Source organism: Callithrix jacchus, chromosome 2 (assembly GCF_049354715.1).
Source record: "Callithrix jacchus isolate 240 chromosome 2, calJac240_pri, whole genome shotgun sequence".
Lineage (NCBI taxonomy): Eukaryota > Metazoa > Chordata > Mammalia > Primates > Cebidae > Callithrix > Callithrix jacchus.
The window spans coordinates 61,646,167-61,663,494 of NC_133503.1; the positions used below are offsets into that span (position 1 = coordinate 61,646,167).

The following is a 17,328-nucleotide window of genomic DNA, read 5'->3' on the forward strand; positions in this document are numbered from 1 at the left end:
GAGGGAATAAGGGGAAAGGAGTTCCCACATGGAGTCCGGAGTTTTACCGGAGAAGAAGTAGTGGTCCGTGGGGCCCCAGTCCCACATTTCTCCTCTTAAAAATTAAATTGAGGATTTTTTCTTTTGAGACAGTGTCTCACGCTGTCACACAGACTGGAGTGCAGTAGCATAATCAGGGCTCACTGCAGCCTCCACCTCCTGGGCCCAGGTGATTCTTCTATCCCAGACCCTAAGTAGCTGGGACTGCAAGCGTGCGCCACCACACTTGGCTAAGCTTAGTAATTTTTATAGAGATGGAGTTTTGCTATGTTGCTCAGGCTCTGGAACTCCTGAGCCTAAGTGATCCACCCACATTGGGCCTTCCTTAGTGCTGGGATTACAGGCCTGAGCCATTGCCCCGGCCTAAGTGGAGGCATCTTTAGAAAGTTAAGCAGTGATATAATTTGAATGTGTTTCCCAGCCAAAATCTCAAATTAAAATGTAATCCTCAATGTTGGAGGTTGGACCTGGTGGGAGGTGAATGGATAATGGGAGTGGATTTATCATGAATAGTTTAGCACCACTTCTCTTGGTATTGTCTCTTCAATAAAGTTTTCGGGATATTTTGTCATTGAAAGTGTATATCACCCCTATCACAAAGTCAGGAGAGCGAAAGCATCCTGGCCAACATGATGAAACCCGGTCTCTATTAGAAATACAAAAATTAGCCGTGCATGGTGGTATGCACCTATAGTTCCAGCTTCTCAAGAGGCTGAGGTAGGAGAATCACTTGAACCTGGGAGGTGGAGGTTGCAGTGAGCCGACATCAGGCCACTGCACTCCAACCTGGGCAAACCAGAGCCAGACTCCATTTCAAACCAAAAAAAGCTGTATACCACTGCTCATCCCCCTTGCCCTAGTTGGAAGCTCCTGCTTTGCCTTCCACCATGATTTTAAGCTTCCTGTGGCCTTCCCAGAAGCACATGCTGGTGTTTTTTTTTTTTTCCTGTACAGGCTGTGGAAACATGAACCAGTTAAAGCAATGTTCTTATAAATTATCCAGTCTGATGTATTTCCTTATAGCAATGCTGGAATGAATTAATACAAAACATTTATTTGCCCAAACAGCAATTTATGAATCAGAGAGCACTCAGCTGTGGTTTGTTGTTGGTGGGCCCAAAGGTGGGCCTGGAAGAAAAGGCATGAGGAAGAAAGAAGCATGAGGAAGCAAACCAGAGTCAATGTTGGTTTGGGTACAGTTATATATTGCCTTTGCACGCATCAGGTGGAAATGTCCTGGTTATGTAGTCAGAGCTTTATTGGCAGGTTGTGATTGGTTAAGCGTAAGTTTTGTTTTTCTCTAAGTTAATAATTCACGGGAAATTTCTTTTTCCTCAGGTAGAATCCCAGGGCACTATGGCCATTTTAGTCAAATTGTGAGCCATTTAATTGTTTTAATGCTTCACAGCGGGGCTGGTTTTCCCTGCGTTTTTCAAATGTATGGCAAGCAGGGTCTCCAAGTCCATACTTGTTCTCCTAGCCTAGCTGTTCTAGGGCCTCTAGAAAATTCTGAATTTCCAGCCAGGTGAGGTGGCTCATGCCTATAATCCCAGCGCTTTGGGAGACTGAGTCGGGTAGATCATGAGGTCAGGAGAATGAGATCATCCTGGTCAGGAGAATGAGACCTCTTGAACCCAGGAGGTGGAGATTGCATTAAACCAAGTTGGCTCTACTAGAGCGAGACTCTGTCTCAAAAAAAAAAAAAAAAGGAAACTAAATCTCCAATTTATGACTCACTTTCCCAAATGCCAATTATCCCTCTCCAAGTCGAAACATTATTAACTATTAATTCTTTATTTGGTTTTAAAACAAACACAAAATTTTAATTGTTTATTTTTGTTTTATAGGGTGGTGGTTGTCTCTTACTTTTCTGTTTGTGAACATTTCACATGACAGAAAAGTAAAGAATAATTACCTGACAATACTGTAACAAATCTTTGCACCTCTCTGTTTATCTTGCTTAGGCACACACCTTAACAAAATTTCTTTTGGTTGAGGTTGCTTTTTGGTATCTTTGCAGGGTGATGTGTCCTCAGCCACTCTTCTGTATTTTCCTGGTTCTGGGTGTTACAACTGTCTGGGGGTGACCCAAGATGCTCACAGTGGCCCTGTCTTTTGGAGTGTCTGGTGAGTATCAGCTCTCTCCCAGTAGAGAGCCTGAGGTGTGGGGCGGGGCATCTTAGGGAAACAGCTAGATGCCCTTTTGCAGAGAGCAGTTTTCTGATATACATTTTCTCTAAAAAGCTAACTGTTTTGAATATTAAGATTTTTTTTTCTCTCAGTCCCAGCTTCCTTTCCTGGCAGACACTTTGGTGCTGGTACTAAGGAGAAAAGGCACACATGCATCTTGTCCTCTGGTTTCTCTCAGGCTTGTGAAGGGAGAATAACTCTCCCAAAGTGCAAGAAAAACCCACCTTAATGAGATAGTGTATGAACTTGCAAAGGAAATACACATCAGGCACACAGGAGGCAAGTGCAGTGCCTTCTGAGAGCGTGGTGTTCAAGTACCTTAGCAGGATGTGGGTTGGAGAATCTCTCAACTGATTGACACATGAGTCCAATATGTTTGTGTTCCACTCAGCACCACCTCTCCCTGTGTTTGTCATCTTTAATATATTTGTTCACTTATTTCCATTTTTATTAACTGTATAATGTATTTTGTCATTAGAGCTTAAAAGATAAAAAAACACAAAGAGGAAAGAAAGGGATAGATTTCAGAGAGAATATCTTGTTTGATATTCCATCGGATAAAAATTTTCATTTACGCTCTTTGATTTCGCGGAGAGGTGAGTCGGAGCTGCATTTCCAGACTGATCTTTGTTGCCCACGGACTGGGGAGATTCACAAATATAGGGGAGACGCTGGATGCCTGGCAGTGCCTCTGCCTGGCGAAGCCAGCAGCCGGGGTGGTGGCGGCTGGCCCTGCCCATCGCTCCCACAGGACGTGCTTGTCCGGGTGCCCTGTTGAGCCGGCAACCTGAGACTTGAGAAGGCTGGACTTGAGACTGAGGAAGACTTGGACAGTGGGCCTGCCCAGGGGATTGCAGGGACAGAGCGTTCGGGCTCGCCCGGTGGGACGAACAAGACCGCAATTTCAAGCGATCCCCGTGCAGTCAGTCAGAGACGCTCTGTGGGGGAGGGGCATCCACCATTACCGAGGCAACCCACCACAACTACACGCCCACTGTTGAGGCAGCCTGCCATTGCCGAGGCAACCTGTCCCTACTGAGATACACGCCCACTGCTTATGCAGCCTGCCATTGCCGAGGCAACCCGCTACAACAGAGAGACTCCGCCTCAGGGTGTGGCGGAGACCACAGCAGAACAGCAGAGCCTGACCTAACAGGGCGAGCCTCACAACAGCAGGGCAGAGCCTCGGCAGGCAAACAGTGGCTAGTCTGCCTCCTAGCTGGGCAGGACATCTCAAAGAACATCCAAAAATAAAGCCCAAACCCCCCAACACAGAGCATATGAGAAAGAAAGGGTTTTTTTAAATGAGCTCTGTTGCAGCACAATTAAACATAGCAGCCTAACAGCCCTGAATGAACAACAGAGATCACAGCTCAGCAATTGAGCTCCTATAAAGTACAGACTGTCTCCTCAAGCAGCTCCCTGACCCCTCTATATCCAAAAGACTGACATTTGGCAGGCATCATTCTGGGACAAAGATAGCAGAAAAAGAAACCGGTAGCATCCCTCACTGTGCCACAGCTGCTAGAGGTGCACCCCAGACAAGCAGGGCCTGAAGTGGACCTCAGAAGTTGTACAGCAAAGGGGCTAGACTGGTAGAACGAAAACCAAGTACAGAAATACTTCATCATCAACAATCTGGGTGTCCACTCAGAGACCCAATCGAAAGGTCAGCAACTACGCAGACAACAAGCAGATAAATCCACCAAGATGGGAAGAAACCAGCGAAAAAAGGAGGAAAACACCCGAAATCATAACACCTCACCTCCTAGAAAGGACCAAAACTCCTCACCAGCAAGGGAACAAAGCTGGATGGAGAATGACTGTGAAGAAATGACGGAATTAGACTTCAGAAGGTGGATAGTGAGAAACTTTTGTGAGCTAAAAGAACATGTTTCAAATCACTGCAAAGAAACTAAGGAACTTAAAAAAATATATGACGAAATGATAACAAGAATGGATAACTTAGAGAGGAATATGAATGAATTAAAGGAGCTGAAAAACACAATATGAAAACTTCATGAAGCATGCACAAGTTTCAATAGCCGAATTGACCAAGCAGAAGAAAGAATATCTGAAGTCGAAGACCAACTCAATGAAATAAAATGAGAAACCAAGATTAGAGAAAAAAGCGCAAAAAGGAATGAACAAAGTCTCCAAGAAATGTGGGACTATGTGAAAAGACCTAACCTATGTTTGATAGGTGTACCAGAAGAGGACAAAGAGAATGAATCCAAGCTGGAAAATACTCTTCAGGACATCATCCAGGAGAATTTCCCCCACCTAGCAAGACAGGCCAGCACTCAAATACAGGAAATACAGAGAACACCACAAAGATATTCCGCAGGAATAGCAACCCCAAGGCACATATTCGTCAGATTCAACAAGGTTGAAATAAAGGAGAAGATACTAAAGGCAGCCAGAGAGAAAGGTCGGCTCACCCACAAAGGGAAGCCCATCAGACTCACAGCAGATCTCTCGGCAGAAACACTACAAGCCAGAAGAGAGTGGGGGCCAATATTCAACATTCTTAAAGAAAAGAACTTTCAACCCAGAGTTTCATATCCAGCCAAACTGAGCTTCAGAAGTGAAGGAAAAATAAAATCCTTTGCGAACAAGCAAGTACTCAGAGATTTTGTCACCACCAGGCCTGCTTTACAAGAGCTCCTAAAAGAGGCACTACACATAGAAAGAAACAACCAGTACCAGCCATTCCAAAATCACACTAAATGCTAAAAAGCATCAACATAATGAAGAATCTACAAAAACTAATGGGCAAAACAGCCACTTAGCATCAAAATGGCAGTATCAAATTCACACATAACAATATTAACCTTAAATATAAATGGACTAAATGTACCAATCAAAAGACAAAGACTGGCAAATTGGATAAAAATCCAAAACCGATCAGTGTGCTATATCCAGGAAACCCATCTCACATGCAAGGATACACAAAGGCTCAAAATAAAGGGATGGAGAAAGATTTACCAAGCAAATGCAGAGCAAAAAAAAAGCAGGAGTTGCAATTCTCATCTCTGATAAAATAGACTTTAAAGCAACAAAGATCAAAAGAGACAAAGAAGGCCATTACATAATGGTAAAAGGATCGATACAATAAGAAGAGCTAAGGATCCTAAACATATATGGACCCGATGCAGGAGCATCCAGATACATAAGGCAAGTTCTTAATGACTTACAAAGAGACTTAGACTCCCACACAATAATAGTGGTAGACTTTAACACTCCACTGTCGATATTAGACAGATCAACCAGACAGAAAATCAACAAGGATATCCAGGGCTTGAACTCAGACATGGAGCAAGCAAACCTGATAGACATTTACAGAACTCTCCACCCCAAATCCACAGAATACACATTCTTCTCAGCACCACATCACACCTACTCAAAAATTGACCACATAATTGGAAGTAAAGCACTGCTCAACAAATACAAGGCAACTGAAATCATAACAAACAGCCTCTCAGACCATAGTGCAATCAAGATAGAACTCAGAATACAGAAACCAACTCAGAACCGCACAGCTTCATGGAAACTGAACAACTGGCTCTTGAATGTTGACTGGGTAAACAATGAAATGAAGGCGGAAATAAAGAAGTTCTTCGAAACCAATGAGAACAAAGACACAACATGCCAGAACCTCTGGGACACATGGAAAGCAGTCTCTAGAGGAAAGTATATAGCAATAAGTACCCATATGAGGAGAATGGAGAGATCCAAAATTGACACCCTATCGTCAAAATTGAAAGAGCTAGAGGAGCAAGATCAACAAAACTCAAAACCCAGCAGAAGAAAAGAAATAACTAAGATCAGAGCTGAACTGAAGGAGATAGAGACACGAAAAACCCTTCAAAAAATCAATAAATCCAAGAGCTGGTTTTTTGAAAAGATCAACAAAATAGACAGACCACTAGCCAGATTGATTAAAAAGAAAAGAGAACAACCAAATAGATGCAATAAAAAATGATAAAGGCGAAATCACCACAGACTCCACAGAAATTCAAACCATCATCAGAGAATATTATAAACAACTCTATACACATAAACTAGTAAACCTGGAAGAAATGGATAAATTCCTGGACTCCTGTGTCCTCCCAAGCCTAAACCAGGAGGAAGCTGAAACTATGAATAGACCAATAACAAGGTCAGAAGTCGAGGCAGCAATTAAGAGCCTACCACTCAAAAAAAGCCCAGGTCCAGACGGATTCACAGCCGAATTCTACCAGACACAAAAAGAAGAGCTGGTACCATTCCTTCTAAAACTATTTTAACCAATCCAAAAAGAGGGAAGCCTTCCCAAATCATTTTACAAGACCAACATCATTCTGATACCAAAACCTGGCAGAGACCCAAGAAGAAAAGAAAACTTCAGGCCAATATCCATGATGAACATAGATGCAAAAATCTTCAATAAAATATTGGCAAGCCGATTGCAACAGCAAATCAAAAAACGTATTCATCATGATCAAGTAGGATTCATCGCGGGGATGCAAGGCTGGTTCAACATACGCAAGTCTATCAACGTAATTCACCACATAAACAGAACCAAGGGCAAAAACCACATGATTATCTCAATTGACGCAGAGAAGGCATTTGACAAAATTCAACAGCGCTTTATGCTAAAAACTCTCAATAAACTTGGTATCGATGGAACGTATCTCAAAGTAATAATCCAAGATCTTGGAGATCGATCCAATATGGCCGACCACTAACAGCTCAGGATTGTAGCTCCCAGTGAAAGCCCAGAGAACGAGACGACGCCACACTTTTAGACGAATTTTCATCACTCACCGATCAGCCGATTCCCAGTGGAGGAGCCCCACGGTCGCCAGCACGACTCTTGTGGCTGCCGCAGCGGTTTTGCCGGCATCTCGGCGCAGCAGCTCTTCATGCAGAGCCAACGGGACTGCTTCCCCTACTGACTGGAGTTTGGAGCTCCGGGAACTCAGAGCCGCTTGTTGTGGACTCGAGAGGGAAGCCAGACCAGAGATTCCCGGGCAGAAGAGCACCATCAGTCTTACCGGTGCTATTTGGGCTGCCACAGTGGGTTGCTCTGATCCCAGCACTGGGAATCAATAAGTCGGATGTCGACTCAGAAAACTAATTAGAAAGGTGGGTCATCTACAATGAAGGGAAAAAAACAGCTTAAGAAGGCCGAGTATACTCAAAATCAGAACCCATCAGCAACGGAATAAGCCCTGATGGAAAAGGACTCATTAGCAACCGAACAAGCCCTGATGGAAAAGGACTCATCAGTAATGGAACAAGCCCTGATGGAAAAGCACTGTGTTCCATTATCTGAAGTAGGCTTTAAAAGGTGGATGATAAGAAATTTCTGGGAGTTAAAGGAACTTGTTCTAACCCAATGTAAAGAAACTAAGAACTTGGAAAAAGGTTAGATGAAATGTTGAAAAGAATAGACAATATAAAGAGGAATATAAATGAACTTATGGAGTTGAAAAATACAACACGAGAACTTAGTGAAATATGTACAAGCTTAAACAGCCGAATGGATCAAGCAGAAGAAAGGGTATCAGAGGTCGAAGATCAACTTAATGAAACAAAACGACAAGACAAGAATAGAGCAAAAAGGATAAAAAGGAATGAGCAAAATCTCCAAGCAATATGGGACTATGTGAAAAGACCTAATATACGCTTGATTGGTATACCTGAATGTGACGGAGAGAATGAATTCAAGCTGGAAAATACTCTCCAGGATATTATCCAGGAAAATTTCCTAATTTAGCAAAACAGGACACTATTCAACCCCAGGCAATACAGAGAACACCACAAAGATATTCCTCAAGAAGACCAACCCCAAGGCACATAATCGTTAGATTCACCAAGATCGAAATGAAGGAGAAAATATTAAGGGCAGCCAGAGAGAAAGATCAAGTTACCCATAAAGGTACGCCTATTAGGCTTACAGCAGATCTCTCAACGGAAACCCTACAAGCTAGAAGAGAGTGGGGGCCAATATTCAATATACTTAATCAACAGAACTTTCAGCCCAGAATTTCATATCCTGCCAATTTAAGCTTTACATCTGAAGGAACAATAAAATTTTTTAGGAACAAGCAAGTACTCAGAGATTTTATTACCACCAGGCCTGCTTTACGAGAACTTCTAAAAGAAGCACTATACACAGAAAGGAACAACCAGTATGACCCTTTCTAAAAATACACCAAAAAGTAAAGAGCATTAACATAAAGAAGAATTTTTATCAATGAAAGGACAAAATAGCCAGTTAATATCAAACGGCAGCAACCCTAAATTTAAATCAACCAAATCTCCCAATCAAAAGAGACAGACAAAATCTAACGGTATATCCAAAGATATACATAGACTCAAAATAAAGGGTTGGAAAAAAAAACGTACCAACCAAATGGAGAGCAAAATAAATAAATAAAAAGCAGGAGTTGCAATTTTCACATTTGACAGAATAGATTTCAAAGCTACAAGGATACAAGGATAAAAGGATTAATGTAATAATAAGAGATCTTAACACTCAGATACGTAAGACCCATAATGAGATTTAGATTCAACAAGACAGAAAATTGATAACAATATCCAGGACTGGAACTAAGATCCAGAACAAATAAACTCAATAGCGCTCTCCATTTTAAACACACAAAATATACATTATCCACAAAATCTAACGATATATCTAAAGATATACAAAGACTCAAAACAAGGGGATGGAAAAAAACTCACCAACCAAATGGAGAGCAAAAATAAATAAATAAAAAGCAGGAGTTGCAATTCTCACACTTAATAAAATAGATTTCAAAGCTACAAGGATGCAAGGGTAAAAGGATTAATGTAACAATAAGAGATCTTAACACCCAGATACACAAGACACATAATGAGATTTACATTCAATGAGACAACAAATTGATAACGATATCCAGGACTTGAACTCAGAGCCAGAACAAATAAACACAATAGAGGTCTCCATTTTAAACACATAAAATATGCATTAACCACTTTAAAAACTCAAAATATTGATCGGCCATTATTGAAACCCATTTTAGGAATGAAGTAATATTCCTCTTTGCCTCTTTTTCTTTTTTTCCCCTTCTTTTTCTCTTTTAAAAAAAAATAAATAAATAAAAGCTATTTATGACGAACCAACAGCCAACATCATACTGAATGGGCAAAAACTGAAAGCATTCCCTTAGAAATCTGGCACTAGACAAGGATGCCCTCTTTCACCACTCCTATTCAATATAATACTGGAAGTTCTAGCCAGAGCAATCAGGCAAGTAAAAGAAATAAAGGGTATTCAAATAGGAAAGGTGGAAGCCAAATGGTCTCTATTTGCAGACGACATGATAGTATACCTAGAAGACCCCATCGCCTCAGCCCAAAAACTCAGCCCAAAAGCAGCTTCAGCAAAGTATCAGGATACAAAATCAATGTACAAAAATCACAAGCATTCGTCTACACCAATAACAGACTTAAAGAAAGCCAAATCAAGAATGAACTGCCATTCACAATTGCTACAAAAGGAATAAAATACCTTGGAATAAAACTCACAAGGAACGTTAAGAGACCTCTTCAAGGAGAACTACAAACCACTGCTCAACGAAATCAGAGAGGACACAAACAGATGGAGAAACATTCCATGTTCATGGTTAGGAAGAATTAATATTGTGAAAATGGCTATACTGCCCAAAGTAATTTACAGAATCAACGCTATCCCCATCAAGCTACCATTGACTTTCTTCACAGAACTGGAAAAAACCACCATGAACTTCATATGGAACCAAAAGAAAGCCCGCATAGCCAAGTCAATTCTAAGCAAAAAGAACACAGCGGGGGGCATCACACTACCGGATTTCAAACTATACTACAAGGCTACGGTAATCAAAACAGCATGGTACTGGTACCAAAACAGCGATATAGACCAATGGAACAAAACAGAGGCACCGGAGGCAACACAACATATCTACAACTATACAATCTTTGATAAACCTGACAAAAACCAGCAATGGGGAAAGGATTCCCTGTTTAACAAATGGTGTTGGGAAAACTGGCTAGCCATGTGCAGAAAGCAGAAACTGGACCCCTTCCTGACACAGCAGGTACACAGCAGACATTTATTTGTCTTTTTCTTTCTAAAATGTACATCAAAAAGAAATTTTGAAGATGGGAGGTTTTTGTTTACTGGAGGTGAGGGTAATCACTATTTAAAGCTTTTTGTTTTTGAAATTTTTTAGTAAATTTTTTTTTTCCAAACCACAGTATATGGTTTTACTTAGTTCAGAAGAGAAGGCTAAACAAACAAAATGGAACAAAAATTTTCATCACACTCTAAATATAACCAAAATTTTAAATTAAAGGCATACCTGAACAAGTAACCCAAACCAATACAGATAAACACGCTTGAGGCCAAAGCAAAGAAATCCTGTTTGTCTTTAAGTAAAGCTTTGAAGAGAGAGAGAGAGAGAGAGAGAGGAGAGAGGAGAGAGAGAGAGAGAGAGAAACAACAACAACAACAAACCGAAGCTCTTTTTAATACTATTGTTTTCCAAAAACAGCTTACTGCAAATGAAGTGCAGTCTGTATTTTCAGGCCGTATTTTCTAGTGTCTCAGTTTCTCAGCTTACCATTTACCTTGAAAGGCCGGTCAGAAAATTAAAAGAAACGGTGATAAAACAGGAGAACAAAAGCTGGCAATGGACATACAAAGGGTCATGATGGGAGCAGGGGAACTGAGACCTGTCTACTGTCCTCTACACAGGCCTTGGCTTTAACGCCATTCCAGTGGTGACCTCGAAGGTCACACTCCACATGGAGTTTCTACCATTAGCTCTTAAAGCCTATTTGGGCTTTTCCCTTTATAGGAGTTTCAGCTCTTTATACCACAAGCTGTTGGCTGGAAGTAGAGGTTACAGATAACCACAGACATTTGTCTCTGATTTCCACCTGCACTGCCTGTGGCATGAAATGTAGATTTCATAGCAGATTCTGTTTACTGATTGTGTGTAGGTCAGGCTAACATAAAGTCACTTCTCTTGTGCACTCTGATAGGAAGCCAGGATGGATCAGGTGTTGCTCCTGGCAGCTGACAGCACACCTACTCCCTGTGTCTCCCAGGCCTGCACTCCCCATTCCCTCTGCCTGGTGGCCCCTTGGCTCTTCTTTCTGTCTTCTGTGCAAACAATACTTTATCTTTCCTCAGGGCCTTTGCATCTGCTGTTCCCTCTCTCTGGAATGCTTTTTCCAAAACCCTTCATCCTCTGGTGAATTCCTGTACCTTTTCATATCTCAGCTTTGGCATTGCTTACTCAAAGAAGTCTTCGTGACAGACTGGCTCAACCTCTCCGTTACCGCTGTCAGGGATGGACACCTCTTCCACTTAGCCTTTGGTAATTTTTTCTATGTGGGGTTATTTGATTGGTAGTCTGTCTTTCCTAACCACCTATAGTAGGTCCACAAGGGCAGAGACTGTGCCTGTTTTATTCATCCTTGTTTCCCAGGTGGCAACTGACAGGCAGGTCTTGAGTAATCACTGTTGAAGGTAGATTAGGTGGGCTATGTTATGAGAGACTGTAAGAAGCTATGGCAGGTTTTTGGGGAAAGACACCTTTAGATGGTCTTGCTGCTTACACAGAGAGTGTTTGGAGCTGGTTCCTAGCTCAGAGATGGTCTCTGTGATACGGAAATGAAGTAATCAAGAGAAACCTGGCCTGAGATTGTTTCAGGATGAGCAGAAGGGGCTGATGGAAGAATATAGAATAGCTGTTTGAACAGGTGAGGGTCTAGGTGAGGGAGGGAACAGGGGGAAAAAGCAGGCATGATGTGTGTAGCCAGCAGGATGAGGCCGCTTTCAGAGAGCCAGGACAGCAGCAGTGAGAGTGCCAAACGGGTGAAGCATAATGAGCCGTGGCTGTGTCAGTTGAGGCAAAATACATCACTTTGCATGAGACCCTCCAGACCACGTGAAACCCCAAAATTAGGTAGTTGAAAAGAAGTCCAGCTTTGGGGCTGCGGCACCATTAGATTTTTTTCTGCTGAGCTAATGTTTATTGTCTTTGGATTGAGATGAATAAAACTGAGTACGACCCTCCAGGTCAGCTCAACTGCAGCTGAGCACCCAGGCACACAGAAAACTAGGACACAGTGTGACAAACTCATGAAAGTCAGGAGGCACCCACAGCGGTGGATGAATTACCTCCAGTTGGCTGGAAATAAAGGACTGGAGGAAGAGGACTTCTATATCTTTTTCCCCCTGCTCTGTTTCAGCAGGACTGGAGGAAGCAATTGGGTGCAGCTTCTCACACAGGCCTCACACTGTTCAAACCAGCATCCTTCCTCAACCCTCTTCATGGGTCCTTCTTCCCAGCACCATCTTTACAGTTTCCTGTCCCCTACTCTGTCCACTCAGAGCCCCACTTCCCTGATTCTGATAACCTAGTCTCACAGAACAGGCGGCACTGGGACCCTAGTCCTGACCACCATCACCAGCGAGTGGGCCCGGCCAGGTGACTCTGGGCCATTAGGAGAGATTTGGGGTGCAGATCTTATGCAGCAGGAAGGGGGTGTTGTAGAACCACCAGTGGCATCTTTGTTTTGTTCTTGTTTCTAGATTTGAAAAATGTGGAAAAATATGTAAAATTATTGGGCAGGCCACCAGAGAGAACAGGCACCTGGATCAGATTCAAAGCCAGTATTGTGTTCTGTGGATGGCACACCCTGGGCTCCTGGGAGGCAAGAGGAGCTCTGCCTGTCCCACTTCCTGCTGTGTCCCTAGTACCTGAAATCTGGTCTCCTGGCACATAGTGGACCTGTGATAACCATCTGTCGGTTGGAGGCTGGGTACTTGGAACAGCAGCCAGGAACACAGTCTACCTTTCCAGCTGCCTTTGAGGGTAGCTGGCAGATAGAAATCTTGTCTCCTGGGCAGAGGAACACGCCTAGGGCCCAGAGCCACCATCCCAGGACACTGGTTGATGACAGCAGTTAGGGCACCACCAAGGCTGGGGTTCCACTGCTTCCTCATCTCCGCTCATCCTCCTGAGGAAAGGGCTTTTCTCATATATGAGTGACATCAACAAGGTTGTCTCCATTATTATGCAGATCCATGGAAAACTGGCTTTTCTTATTTTGTTTTTCTTTCTTTCTTTCTTTCTTTTTTTTTTTTAGAGACTGGGTCTCGGTCTTTTGCCCAGGCTGGCATGCAGTGGTGTGAACTCTGCTCACTGCAAACTCTGCCTCCCGGGTTCAAGCGGTTTTACAGCCTCAGTCTCTCAAGTAGCTGGGACCACAGATGTACACTACCATGGTCAGTAGTGTGTTTTTAGTAGACATGGAGTTTTGCCATTTTGCCCAGGCTGGTTTCTAACTTCTGAGCTCAAAGCAGTCCACCAGTCTCAATCTCTTAAAGTGTTGGGATTGCAGGTGTAACCACCATGCCCAGCCAACTTTTATTAATCTGAAGAGGATGTGCTTTTGAATTTTATGTTTTTAGTGGAAGAGAAAATTCTCCTATTTTAGACTCTTTTCCAAGGAGAAAGATGAAACAGGAAAATCCTTGACGATGAGGTATTCACATTAAGAATATTTAACCAGGACTGTACAGTTTTGGGGACGGACTGGCTTTTAAATTTTTTCCCGCACCCTCCAAATGGCAGTGTTGTGGTCAGATGGTCCTAGACATGATTGACCTGGGTGAGTGTTCTTGCAGACGTTCCTTCTTTGAGTGTGTTTTTTTTTTTTTTCCCTAAGAACCAGAATGCATTGTGCCTGTAGCACACCCCTTTGCTGGCTTTGAAGGCTTCATCTATGCAGTAGAGAATTCTAGACTGGAGAAGCAGGCTCCACAATTGCTGAATGGGGCCGGTGAGGTAGTTAATCACCAGGGTGCAACTTATTTTATTATTTTACTTGCTCATACCAGGCCATGGGTTGGCATTTTCTTTTAGGCCAGTCTCTGAATTGACATTCAGTCAGTTAATTTTATTGATTTAATTTATTGTTGTTGACATTTAGTCACTAGAAAGTGTCCTTTAATTCACAATTACATAAGTGGGTTTTTACAGGTGTGTACCTACCTGCCGGTGTAAAATTGTACATTGAGATTAAGAGAATTGTTAAAATACTCTTTTTATTCTTAGAGACAGTGTCTCACTGCCACCCAGGCTGAAGTACAGTGGCACCATGTCTCACTGCAGCCTTGAACTCCTGGATTCAAGCCATCCTTCCTGTCTCAGCCTCCTGAGTAGCTGGGACTATAGGTTCACACCACCATGCCCAACTAATTTCTTTTTGTGGTTTTGTTTCTTAAACAGAGTTTCACTCTTGTTGACCAGGCTGGAGTGCAGTGGCATGGTTTTGACTCACTGTAACCTCTGCCTTCTGGGTGCAAGTGATTCTCCTGCCTCAGCCTCCTAGCTATAGCTGGGACTACAGGCACACACCACCATGCCCAGCTAATTTCTTGTATATTTTGTAGAAACGAGGTTTTACCATGTTGCCCAGGCTGGTCTTAAACTCCTGACTTCAGGTAATCCTCCCCCTTTAGCCTCCCAAAGTGCGGAGATTACAGGCACGAGACACCATGCCTGGCCTACTTTTTAAATTTTTAAGCTTTGTAGAGATCGGGTCTTGCTATGTTGTCCAGGCTGGTCTTGAATTCCTGACTTCAAGGGACCCTCCTGCCTCGGTCTCCCAAAGTGTTGGGATTATGGGCATGAGCCACTGTTTCTGGCCTGAAATACTGTTCTATTCTAGATGTTGGAAGCTGCTTAGCTGAGTAGTTGATAGAGAAAATAAGTAGCATATGTTCTGTGGTATAGCCAATATTTGATGAAATACTTTCTTGTTTGACAAAGATCATCTGACAGAGTAGGATATATAAGGACTGTGATTTTACACCTGTAACACACTTACTGATTCACAGCCTTGCCTAACTTCCCTCCTCAGCCACCACAATTCCTTGGAAATACAGCCAGCCCCTCTGTCTCAGGAATAATGGTAAAATAATACTCATAATAAGAGATGCAGTAATGGCTTCCCATTCAGAGTGTGTTCACCTGCATATTCTCATTTGTGACTTACAGGAATTCTCAGGCCAGGTGCTCTTATTCCAACTTTACAGATGGAAACACTGAGGCACAGGGAGGCTTGCTAGCTTGTTCTCAGTGCTGCTGAGCTGTGTAACTGTGTCTGTCTGCTCTCCCCTGCTGATGACACCTCTCTGCATTCAGCTACCACATGCCTCCCTCAACTCCTGAATTCTGCCCATCCCCTCAACAGACATTTCCCGAAGGCCTGCTTCCAGGAGGGCACCACATAACCCTTCCACCTTCCAGGCATTAAGAATGTAGTGAGAGGTGAGCGGCCAGTCATTTCAGCAGTCTTTTTTTTTTTTTTTTTTGTCCATCAGATGGACTTCAAGGAATGTGACTTGTCTGAGCTCAGGGCTGTGAGAGTGTGGGGACAGGAGAAAGTTGCTTCAGTATGGAGAGTGCTTTGTGAGTGTATTGTGAGGCTTGAGTGTGGTATGTGTGAGCGTGAGCACATGTGGGTGACCCTGAATGTACCTGTGTGTGAGTGTGTATGTGTGTGTGGCTGAGTGTGTGTGTCAAGTAAAATCAGCCCGGCAAGAGAGGAGATGGCCAGGGAGCACTTTCAAGACTTGACCACAAGCTTGGACCTTAGCTTTCATTGCACACCCCAAAGTGTTTTTCTGCGCTGAGGAGTGAGTTGTGTGAGGTGCAGTAGGGAGGCAGGTGAAGGCAGGGCCATGGCAAGGAAGCTGGGCCAGGTTCTGCAGAGGCATGTATGGGGTGAGCAGGGAACTGGGAGCCTCAGGTGGAAGTCTGCTCTCCCATCAGAACAGATCTTCAATCCTTGTTTTTGTCCTCACCACCTCTGCCCATGTGTTTGCTCTTCTGTGCTGGTACATGTGCCAGCTCACCAGTGTTGGTGCTCAGACAAAACTGTGATGCTCCGTGGTAGCAGCGACCATCTTTCTGCTCACTGTGGGATCCGGGAGCCTCGACGAATGCCTTATGTTCGAAGGGCCAGAAAAATAATGTGGACTGAAAGGCTGACACTGCCACCCGCAGCAATGAGAAGGAAGATGGCGTGGCACCGACCTGGCCCAGTGTGAGAGATACTGGAATCCTTGGCAAGGAGCCACCACCTATGGCCAGGAACAGGAGGCCAGACCCGTGTAGACCTGAGTCCCAGCCAGTGTGCTCTGTCGGGGTATGGTGGGTCAGACAACAGAAGATGGCAGGCACATTGAAGCCTAAGAGTAGCTGATACAGAAAAGAAATGTTGAAAAGGCCCAGGGTACACTTTGGAAAGTTTGGAGACTCTGGGGGAAAAAGAAAAAAAAGGGAAAGGAAAAAAAGCCACACATGGAGGTGTATGCCCATTGTCCCAGCTACTCAGGAGGCTGAGGCAGGAGGATTGATTGAGCCCAGGAGTCTGAGGCTACAGTGAGCTATTATTGTGTCACTTCATTCCAGTCTGGGAAACAGCTGTTTCTTTGAAAAAAATAAAATTAAATTTAAAAAGGGTTTCAAACCTTGATTCTGTGCTCTGACGTTTCCCCGGTTCATGTCATTCACCTTGCTGCTTTGTTGTATGTCTGCACTCTGAGGGGTGGTTCTCTTGCTTCTTGGTTCCTCTCCAGGGCAGGGACTGCAGGCCTTACCCTTGTGCCATGCCCCACTGCCGTCCCTGAGTTCTGTCTGGACCAGAGGGAGGCCCTAAGCCCTCAGAGTGTCCATCTTCTGCTGGTCTTTTAAGAAGGTCATTTGGATCCCTGGGAAGATTCAATGAAAATTCCTTGGATTCTGCTTTTCCATGTACAAATTTTTGTGATTGTCTGATTTATAAAAGCAGCTCATGCTAACGTAGAACACCAGAGAGCCAGGAAGTCAGGAAACAAACTAGTTGACTTGTAGAAATCCTGGCTAGTGTGACCCTTGTCCCGTCCGGTTCCAATCGATATTGGGGCAAAAGGATGCTGTGTGCTTATAAGCCACGTCACCCTGTACCTGCTAGATTGTACCCTTGTCACTTTGCAAACTGATAAAGATTGTACCCCATTTCTAAACA

The 17,328-nt window shown here is 43.5% G+C and overlaps 2 long non-coding RNA genes across 3 annotated transcripts in view; one reads left to right on the forward strand and one right to left on the reverse strand.

Annotated features, from left to right (window-relative positions):
* Positions 1-17,328, forward strand: part of LOC103790755 (uncharacterized) — a 34,554-nt gene that overhangs the window by 1,137 nt on the left and 16,089 nt on the right. For both annotated transcript variants that reach the window (XR_004739289.3, XR_004739291.3), the window contains exon 2: positions 2,060-2,166. This is a non-coding gene — a long non-coding RNA (uncharacterized LOC103790755). The remainder of the gene's footprint in view (positions 1-2,059; positions 2,167-17,328) is intronic.
* The window catches only part of LOC144581552 (uncharacterized), a 65,447-nt gene continuing 53,669 nt past the window's right edge, over positions 5,551-17,328 (reverse strand). Inside the window, exon 3 of the long non-coding RNA XR_013532511.1 lies at positions 5,551-17,032. This is a non-coding gene — a long non-coding RNA (uncharacterized LOC144581552). The remainder of the gene's footprint in view (positions 17,033-17,328) is intronic.